This window comes from Chaetura pelagica, unplaced genomic scaffold, assembly GCF_000747805.2.
Source record: "Chaetura pelagica isolate M959 unplaced genomic scaffold, ChaPel_1.0 scaffold123, whole genome shotgun sequence".
Classification (NCBI taxonomy): Eukaryota; Metazoa; Chordata; class Aves; order Apodiformes; family Apodidae; genus Chaetura; species Chaetura pelagica.
In genome coordinates, this window is record NW_009953295.1 from 3,814,854 (window position 1) to 3,821,522 (window position 6,669).

Below are 6,669 nucleotides of genomic sequence, written 5' to 3' on the forward strand. Positions count from 1 at the left end.
CACTTATCTAGTCCAGTCTCCCACTCACAGCAGTGAGACCAGACCAGGCTTTTTGAGGCTTTTTACAGTCATGTCTTGAAAATTACTGATCCTAACAAAACATCCAGCATTCTTTCTGCTAGGCTGGATTTATCGAGAAGCTGAAAAGCAGATGAAGCAATATATATGGTGTGATAATGGTCAGTTTGGCTGTGTTTCATACCGTCGCTGGCTCATTGGTTTTACTTCTTCATTTGTTTCATTATGTGACGTGGTTGTGGTAGCACAGATGTGCTGCATGCATGGAGTTGAGTCATCCAAACTTTGTGTTGAAATTTTAGGAGTGCTTGGCAGACAATATTTAGGTCTTATTTCTAAGAATAGCAAGGTAGATACACATTTGTAAATACGAATCAGAAAAGTATGAAGGCATGTAGGGGGAGGAGAGGAGCAGAGTTAAGCAGTATAAAATTTCTTTGAGTAATTTAGTGAATGTTGTGTAGTCTAGACATGAAAAATACTGTTATCATCTTTAAATAGAGATGTCATCATCCCTGTATAGAACAATCCTTTCTAGATCCAGGCAAAAATATGGATTTATTTGCTGTGAAAATTCTCAAGATACCAATTGGGTATAGCATTTTGGCAGAGTGTGGAGGAAGGGCTAGATTTACAGCTGAAATGAATTTTTGTATCTCTTTTCATTGGTGCACAATTCACCTGAGAGAGGGAAAGGGTTACTGGAGAAATCTGTGCTTGGACTCACTATATGGATGGATTCCCAGGCACAGTGGTACCTGCTTAGTAGATTTTGAGAAAGCAAATAAGGGGAGATGTAGGCCTTTGTCCAGGAATAGCTTGAAGGAGAGAAGAAGGATGTAGGAAAGTTTGAAGGCCTGGATGTATAACACAGCAGCACCCTAGCTTAGTGCTGGGATGAGATCTGAGTGAGCACCAGTTGTTCTTCCTTCCCTTTCTTCCTTCTCATAAGGGAAACACAGGATGGGAGCAGTTGTACCAAATTCCAGTGGGTCTAACTGATGGGGAAGGCAAACAGATTGGGACTGTGGAGCAAGATGCATCTTATCTGCTTGCTGGTACAGACACAACGTTTGTGGTGGTTGAGTCCAGTAGCAGGAGAGTGACAAAAATACTCCTGCCTGCCTTAGAAGGCAGGTGACACATTTATTAGCTAAATGCTTCTTTATCAAAAGTTGCTGAGAAGGGTGAGCAAAGTTTGCTGTTGGTGGAAGCAGGAGCAGCTCCATCAACTCTGCTGGACTCGAGCCTACCCAATGCCTTTATCTGTTTCCACTTGCGTGAGTTTAGCCCAGAAGTTCAGAACAGACCTGGAAATACTGAAACACCACATCACGAAAGCACTAGACACTAAACCTCCTGTGCAGCAGGAGGGAAGGAACAAGAGAAAACCAAAGTGGTGAGTATTACACTTGAGGGGCTGTTTGAAGATAGGATGGAAAAAGATACTAAGAATGGTAAATTGAAGCAAGGGGATTATAAAGGCTTTAGGTCAAGGAGGAAGGTAATGGAAAAAGCAGATAAAGTTATTAAGTCAGTTTTTTAGAGGAATACAGTAGGTTTTAATAAATACATAAGAGGAAAAAAAAAACAATTAAAAATGAAGAAGAATGTTTTGTGGCTAAGAGGTAATTTAATTTTCTTTCTAAATGAAAAAGAGGAGCAGCCTACTGGAAATTACAGAGTTTGTTAGTACAGCTGCAGGAGAGTCAGGTAAGAGAAATGTTGAATCTGTGTAAATTGGCAATGTGTTTCACGTGTGCTCCTAAATCTTAAGTGAAGTTAATGAATTACAAGCAATTACTTTCCAATAAATAAGAACAAGAATTTCTTCAGCATCAGAGATTTAGAAGAAATGGAGAATGGACATTCTGTTCAGCCTGGAGAAGAAAAGGCTCCGGGCAGACCTTATAGCAATCTTCTAGTACTTGAAGGGGCCTACAGGAAGGGTGGGGAGGGACTTTTTACAAGGCAGGTAGTGAGAGGACAAGGGAAAATGGTTTTAAAATGGTAGAGGGGAGGTTTAGGTTAGATATGAGGAGGAGATTCTACACTATGAGAGTGATGAGACACTCACATAGGTTGCCCAGAGAAGCTGTGGATGCTCCATCCCTGGACGTGTTCAAGAGCAGGTTGGATGGGGCTTTGAGCAACTTGGCCTAGTGGGAGGTGTCCCTGCCCATGCAGGTGGGGTGGAACTAGATTATATTTAAGGTCCCTTCCAACCCAAACCATTTTGTTACTCTGTGACACAGCAAGGAAGCTGCAGACAGCAGAGAGACTGCTCTGGAGACTATGGGGTAGAGAGCTGGGGTATGAAGAGGGGAAAACTTCCAGGCTTATAGTTACTAAACAAGTGGCAAAAGTATTCATTATCTCAGACTTCAGTCCCCAGTGAAATAATTAAATACATTTTAAATAACTAAAACCATGTTGATTTGAAAACGGAACCAGTGGAAATCAGGGAGGACGGGATTCTTCCAGGTTACTTCTCCGCCATTAACATAATAGTCTTTTCAGGCTTTGGTTTCACATTTGGGAGCTCAGCTGATCCAGTTGGAGCAAGCAACTAGTGTGCTTAATTTGACTGAAGTTTCATATGAATATTAGTTTAACAACATGTACAAATACTGTAAATATTGCAAAAAGCAAGGATTCAAGCAAGCGACAGTGAGTGGAGATCTGTTGTCAAACTGGGATCCTCCTTTCAAATGGCACTTTGGTACAGCTGGAGGGAGGTAGCCTTTCAATCTTCAAGTGGTGGAGGAAACCTCAAGACATTTGTTTTTGAATTGCACCAAGAATAAATTCAAAGCACATGCAACCACCTTGTTGGAAGAGCTCTACAAATTATTTTTCTTGGAATATTTGGCCCTTGGCATCAGTTACATCCATTTCACACCATTACGGTCCAATCAAACCCTGCCTCAGGCTACAAGTGGAAATCATCTCTATGTGTCCTGAACATCATCGCAAATGTAAAGTATCTGTGTTTTGCTTTTCTGTGACATACAGAAACTTCCCCCCCTTCTTTTTGATTACTTTGTTTCCTGTAATTGTGCATTCTGATAGTTGATGGGGTTTTCCTCATTGCAGAGCAACATCTTTTGCTGCAGTGGCAGCTCAGTATGCAGTTGGGAAGTAGTCCTGCCTCTCAGAAGAGGGTGAGGGAAGCTATAGCAATAGATGCTTTTTGTTTCCAGTCTTCGGGATTCTGCAGTGGTGTCTATTCTCTATGCCAGTTATGATGCTAGCGAGTGGGGTCTTGAATACTTCTGGTTTGGAAAGATCAACAGCTTGGTGGAAAGGGCAGCCGTAGTCTTTATGTACCAGAGTAGCTGGACAGTGAAATCGATACTCTTGCAAATGGATGCAAAATCTGAAAGCTATGCTGAACAACAGGAACTCTGGTGGTAGGAGATGAGATCTCAAGCTTTTGGGTTGCATCATGACCTGCTTGCTTCTTTAAAGCTTCACTTGCCAAATTTTGGAGAGAACTTATCCATGCTCCTTGCATGGAGAATGCAGATTGCCCCAAAGCAAAATAGGAAGCAGACTACCCTGGCTGAGTGTAAGGTTCCTCATGGTGAGAAGGAAAGCTTATGCAAGCAGTGTGGCATTCATTTGAGCATAATTTCTGAAACTATAGCTTCCACAGATTAAAAATTCTGAATTGTATGGGAAGAAGGCCTAATTATTCAGCATAAGAGTTACTATGCATCAAAAGCCTAGGACTGAGTTTAAAAAAATACAAGGAGCTCTTGAGTATTAGTGAGCTTTGCATTCTCAGCTCAAACAACTGTCAAACACTAAGTTAAAGCCAATTATCATTGTTAATGGTCATTTATTTGCAAGGGTAGTGCGTGCCTGTGGTGTGGAAACATGAAGTATGTTTATAAACAAGGAGGTCAGGCCATGCCCAAGACAAACATTCAATCCTGAAGGAAAGAGGAAAAAGGAGAGTCATTATATGGAAATGAGAAAAGGACATAATGTGGGAGTTGTTGCTGCTTGCTGAGAGGTAACTAGGTAACTAAGAAAGTGCTTTTTAGAAATTACCACTGCTAACACAAGCTTGCGAGATCCTCCAGTGTTGGCAGTGCTGCTGCAGCCACAGAATCACAGAGTCACAGGCTCTGGAAGTTGGCAGGCACCTTTGGAGGTCATCTGGTCCAACATCCCTGCTTAGGCAGGGCCACCTTCAGCCAGTTGCCCAGGAATGCGAGCAGTCCTTCTGTAGTCTATGTCTTTTCTCTGCTGCTGCTGCAGCTCAAATGTGATTTTGATTAGATCCACTGCTGATCAGTCTTACCTGACCTAGAACTCCAGCAAAACAAACAGAAGCAGTTGGCAGGCTCTTTTGGCTCAGGTTTCCAGTGTTGCCAATTACTTTAGGCAACAGTGAGAACATTTTCCTGGTGTTGACAGTTTCATTGTTATGTTTTCAGAAGGTCTATTTTTATACAGTGACGCATGTTAACGCCTGTTCTGATTTGGTGTTCTTCCATCTTCTTTAAAAATGCAGTGGGACTAATCCACAGCCAGTATAATTGCACTGATTTCTGGATTTTAGCACTCAGAGAGAGTTTGGTCATAGGGTTGAAAATAGATCGTGACCCCACACACATTGTAGGTTTCCTTTGGCAGGGAAATTGATGTAGGTACTTCTGTCCCTTCAACTCCTCAGCCGTGCTAAGAATTCTTAACTTTCACATTGCTGTTCTCCTCAGTTGATGCAATACAGGGTATTTTGGGGGTGGCTCCATAGAAACTGTTCTTAACTATTTCACCTCAACTATATTTGCAAGAAAAAATAAATTTAAGACTTTAACAATGTGGATTTGTAGAGAGGAGTTTGCTTGGGTTGTTTGTTTGTTTGAGGCTGCTTTTAAACTTACGGTTTCTTTTCATTTTAGATGTCCACACTGAATGTTGTGGGGGCTGTGTTGTAAGGACAGGAATAAGCTCTGCATGTGGGTGAGGGAGGAAGTTCTTAACCCCATGAAAAAGTGTTTGGTGTCACTCTAACCTGAAGTAAAAGCATGCACTGTTAGGTCTTGCACTACCGTTGTGGAAACCAGTAACTGTGTTTAATGCATGGCAAGCCTTCCTTCTAGGATGTACCTGTGTTTATGTGGAAGGGCTGGGGGCTGTAGAGTTTAGAACTTTTCTGTTACAGCACAGCTCTGTCTCCTGGACAGCAAGGAAAAGGTCTCTTGAACTGAGCTGAAAAGCAAGCCAGGACTTGCCTGGAGGGACTGGCCTCATGCCCTACTTTCTACTTCACTCAAAGGATGGAGACTTGTAGATTTGAGAAACTTCCCATTCTCTCCTATTTCTCCCTTTTTACCCAAGATCCCTGCTGAGCTGTACTCCTGGTGGCACATGACACGTGGTGTGTAACTTGTGCTCCAGGCAGGTCAGTGGGCTGCCAGTATCCTGGTGCCAGGACCTTGATGATGGACCCTTCTGGAGACATAGTTGTACTGGTTGATATGTGGGAGCCAGGTGGGGGGGAAGTGTGTTGGGTGGCAAGAAGGAGGGTGGAAATGCATTAAGGTTTTCTTGGTAGGAGCAGGCACAGAGGCTGGAATTTTTGAAATTAGGTTTGTGAAGGTTGGTCTCTTGTGGAGGCTGCTGCTTTTGCAAGGTATTGTCTTCCTCTTGCGTGCACTGAGACATTACTACTGGACAGATTGATTAGAAAGCTTGGTGAGCTCAGTGTCTGTAAGACAGGTTATCCAAGGAATGTTTACATTCAATATGCATTTGGTTATAGGTTTTTATTTTGAAATAAAATATTTTGCCCCTACTTTTATTTTCAGTAGTAGTTAGGAAAGCAAATCCGAAGGGGAAGGACTGGTGACATTTAAATGCTGACTTATTTTACCAAATTCTAGGCTGAAAATTTAACACTTACTATAATTCTGTGGTGTCTTTTGCTGCCACAGTGGTTACAGTTAAATAACCTCCTGCATTTTGATCCTGTGGGCACTGGCTGGCTTTCTGGGAGGTGAGATGTTTGGTGAGCCTGAAATTGAAGGTGACTAGTTGAGAAATAATCAGAGTAGTAACAGAGAATCTTTGCTAACTCCTGATTAGCAAGCCTCAAATAATTTCTCTTGGCATATTTGTGGGATCCTGAAAATACGATTGAAGACTTCTGGTGGAGGGAAGATGAGTCTCAGGTTTTTAACACCTGACCCTGTATAGGGTTTTCATCTTCCCGGACATCTGTGGGTCAAGACTTAGTAAAGTGCAGAAGACTGAGAAAAGGCATAGTAGGGTTGAGTGCTCACATAAGAAATAATGCATGTCTGTCTGTCTGTGCAGTTTAGGCACACCTTGAATTTTTAACAATGAAAACTTCTTGTGTGTTTGTTTTGAAAAGAGAATGCTACTTTCAGTTTAAGGAAGCTCCTGTTCTCAAGGTGGAAGATCATTCATCCCTCGTTCTTGTTTCATCTTTTGGCTGAATGGAAATACATTGCCATTGTGTTTCCAGAAGTCTGTTGTAAGGAAAATTTATGATGGAGAAAAATGAGAATCATACAAGAATGGGTTATTTTAGAATGATATTGTGAGCAGGTCCTGCAGACCTGTAGAAGCTCTACTGATCAGCAAGTAGTATTGTATAATTTAAGGAAATGA